Genomic DNA, 4,100 nt, shown 5'->3' on the forward strand with positions numbered 1-4,100 from the left:
CATCACACACACACACACACACACACACACACCGGGCTGTGACCATCACACACACACACACACACACACACACCCACCCACACACAGAGAGACACACACACCCACACACACAAAGTCACAGAGGGTAGGGAGGGGTCCCTCCAGTCACCAGTCTGAGGGGAGGAAGTCCCGGTAATGCTGCTGCCTGGCCTATCCCTCGGAGACACCTCCAAGAATAGCCCGTCCTGGTCCTGACCCCTTCCCCTCCCCCTCGCGTCCCCGGTTTCACCGAGTCAGGTCTCTCCTGCTCACCACCCCCCCCCACCCCCCAAACACTCGGGGTCCACCCCTCCCCTACGTCAGCAGGGATTTGAAGAATGAGAGGAAGTTTCAGGTAAACATGACCAACAGGAATTTCACGGGTAACCCGTAGCAACGGGCTTGTGACGTGGATTGGGTGGTGGGGGCGAGCGCGGGGAGAAAACTGGGGGTGGGGGGGCGCCTATCAACGTTCCTTCTGAAACAGGAAGTGATCCGTGCGAGAGAGTGAGGTGGGGGAGGGACAGGACTCTGTGAGTAATGAGATGTTGTGAGAACGTTTCCCCGCTCCATCCCCCTCCTCACACCCCACACTGGTGCCGGTTTCAACAGCTCAGGGAAAGCACTGTGTCACTCAGCCGGCTGACTCATTCGCGAACACTGAGAGGATGTTCCATTCCAGGCGCTGACAGAGTCAGCAGCTCTGTACGCCCTCACTGACCCTTAACGGGAACTGGAGCGTGACAGAGCAAGCAGGGCCACCAACCTGCTCCGAGACCACTGTAGAAAGCGGACCCTTTGCCACGACTTGCCTCGGTTCCCCTTTTGAAAGTTCCTGTTAAATCTGCTTCCTTTCGGGAACACTCCCCCAGCTCACAGCTGCACGCTGCGTTAAAAACGATCTCCCCACACAACAAAGGATTTAGGATAACGACGATATTTGGCGCCTGCCCCCCACACCCACCCACCCACACCCCCCACCACACACACAGACACACCACACACACACACACACACCTATTTTCATAATCAGAAACTGGATAGGATAAACAGACAAAGTCTTTTCGCTGCGGTCGGGGAGTCCAGAACTAGAGGGCATAGGTTTAGGGTGAGAGGGGAAAGATATAAAAGGATCATAAGGGGCAACTTTTTCTCGTGGTACATGTATGGAATGAGCTGCCAGAGGAAGTGGTGGAGGCTGGTACAATTGCAACATTTAAAAGGCATCTGGATGGGTATATGAATAGGAAGGGGTTAGAGGGATATGGGCCGGGTGCTGGCAAATGGGACTAACTTAGGATATCTGGACAGGTTGGACCGAAGGGTCAGTTTCTCTACTGTATATCTCCGTGACTCTATGACCCTCTGTCCATTGGAAACAGATCAGTTCTCAATCACTCCATCAACCAATCGAGTGAGTCAACCCAACGTCCACCCAACCTGCGTGGCTCCCACTGCCCACCATGCTGGGTTCCCCAGTCGCTCGTTGAGTCCCTCACCCCTGGTCCTCCTCTGGATCAGTCTCCCTTGCCCTCCCCTTCTCTCCCCCTCAAGTATGGAGCCCTGAATAAACCACTGTGCAGAGATTTCTGTTGAGGAGTTTGGGATCAAACTGGGTATTATGATCAGTCAGTAAGAAGTTACATTTATGTAGCACCTATTGCAACAAAGGGCTTTGTCAGGGTACGAGACAGCTGATGAAATATTTAATGTCAAATGTAGGGTACTGCGTAATGGCCGGCATTGTTCCCAGAATCCTCTCTGCTGCAGAAACCACCCTATCCACGCACGCTGACCAACGGGGCAATGTCTTCTGGGGGCCAGGCTTAACCAGGTTTGATCTTTGCAGGAAAGCTACCACCAGCAAATCAGCAAAGACAAAAATGTTTTTACCTTACCCCCACCTCCCCTCCCCCCACCCTCCGACAAACCCAGAGCCGATTTCCAGAAGCAGACACTTGAATCTGATTCCGAAACCAAGAGAAATGCAACATTTTCTCTTACACAGAAAAACCAGAAGTCGTTGGGGCCGGGGCATGACAGGAAATGAAATGTCACACAGGCACTGCCGGAACGGGGAGTCGATTCCAGTCACCCAGTGACGCCCGTTTCCAAGCAGTCAGCTGATCCAGCCCCAGCATCTCCCTCACCCTGTGAGCTGCATGGAACAAGGTCCAAGTGCAGTTCCACCAACACTGAGGAGGGAGGCACATACCTCTCCCACCATCTACACGTCCCGAGTGTGGTGCAGTACGGCCCCAGAAACACGGCACCTACAGCAAGGGCCAGCAGAACGCACGAGCGTTGTCAGTACCCTGCTGCCAGCACGCTTTGGGACCTCTGTCGTACTCACTCACGGGATTAATTGCACTCCGAGAATGGGAAAGAGACGGAAAAGGGAGGAAGGGGAACTGAAACAGGGTAAAATGGAAGGGGAGGGAAACCGGGCTGTGGGGGAAAAGGGCGATGGCACATCAGGCAATCGGACAGCACCAGAGGATGAGGACAGTGGAGTATGGGCGGCACTGTGACACAGTGGTTAGCACTGCTGCCTCACAGCGCCAGAGACCCGGGTTCATTTCCCACCTCCACACAGTCAGGCGACTGACTGTGTGGAGTTTGCACGTTCTCCCCGTGTCTGCGTGGGTTTCCTCCGGGTGCTCCGGTTTCCTCCCACAGTCCAAAGATGTGCAGGTTAGGGTGAATTGGCCATGCTAAATTGCCCGTAGAGTTCGGTGAAGGGGTAAATGTAAGGGAATGGGTCTGGGTGGGTTGCGCTTCGGCGGGTCGGTGTGGACTTGTTGGGCCGAAGGGCCTGTTTCCACACAGTAAGTAATCTAATCTATGTGCAGGCAGGTGGGATTAGTTTAGAATATCATAGTCAGCACAGACAGCGTGGGCTAGCTCCTCAGCTGTACTGTTCCAGTTTGGGCTCGTGAGATAGCAGAACAGGTTCAAGGGGCTGAATAGCCTAATCCTGACTGTATGTGCCGAACCGGACTAGCCATATAATTGGCAACAGCAGCAGGTCAGAGATGAGGATAACTCACCTCGTGCCTCCCCATCGACAAAGCACAAGTCAAGAGAGTGTAGAACATGGCCCAAGCGCCTGGATGGGGTCAGCCCCAAAAACACTTGGGAAGCTCCTCAATATCCAACAAAAAGCAACCCCCTTGATTGGCACCACATCGACAGACATCCACTCCCTGCCCCACTAATGCTCAGCAACAGGAGTCCGTATTATCTACAATGTGAGGGAGCAATGCAGCAACGTTCCTGCAACACACTGTTCCAGACCCACAGCCACATCCACAGAGCAGCATCATGCCGCACGATCCACTCGCAGTCACTCCCCATCCTGACGAGGGAATGCATTGCCAGCTGACAAAGCTATTGAGGCAAAACCCGCAAAGGTTTCAATCAGGATACTGACAATACAACCGCACTCCCAACAAACCAGACAGGTTCCCGTAAACGCTCACCTTCTCACAGTGCAATATTCCCTAAACACACTGACCCTCCGACAGTGCAGTGTTCTACGAAACACACTGACCCTCCCACAGTGCGGTGTTCCCTAAACACACTGACCCTCCGACAGTGCACTGTTCTACGAAACACACTGACCCTCCGACAGTGCGGTGTTCCCTAAACACACTGACCCTCCCACAGTGCGGTGTTCCCTAAACACACTGACCCTCCGACAGTGCAGTGTTCCCTAAACACACTGACCCTCCCACAGTGCAATGTTCCCTAAACACACTGACCCACCCACAGTGCGGTGTTCCCTAAACACACTGACCCTCCCACAGTGCGGTGTTCCCTAAACACACTGACCCTGCGACAGTGCGGTGTTCCCTAAACACACTGACCCCCTGACAGTGCGGTGTTCCCTAAACACACTGACCCTCCGACAGTGCGGTGTTCCCTAAACACACTGACCCCCCGACAGTGCGGTGTCCCCTAAACACACTGACCCTCCCACAGTGCGGTGTTCCCTAAACACACTGACCCTCCGACAGTGCAATGTTCCCTAAACACACTGACCCTCCGACAGTGCAGTGTTCTCTGAAACACACTGACCC

General features: G+C 54.1%; 1 long non-coding RNA gene across 1 annotated transcript in view; it reads right to left on the bottom strand.

Moving 5' to 3' along the window:
• LOC122548348 overlaps positions 1 to 225 on the bottom strand; it is a 3,384-nt gene extending 3,159 nt beyond the window's left edge. The window contains exon 1 of the long non-coding RNA XR_006311216.1: positions 149 to 225. This is a non-coding gene — a long non-coding RNA (uncharacterized LOC122548348). The remainder of the gene's footprint in view (positions 1 to 148) is intronic.
• Positions 226 to 4,100: the final 3,875 nt, after the last annotated feature.

The sequence above is a fragment of the Chiloscyllium plagiosum genome, unplaced genomic scaffold (assembly GCF_004010195.1).
Source record: "Chiloscyllium plagiosum isolate BGI_BamShark_2017 unplaced genomic scaffold, ASM401019v2 scaf_52, whole genome shotgun sequence".
In the NCBI taxonomy this organism is placed as follows: Eukaryota; Metazoa; Chordata; class Chondrichthyes; order Orectolobiformes; family Hemiscylliidae; genus Chiloscyllium; species Chiloscyllium plagiosum.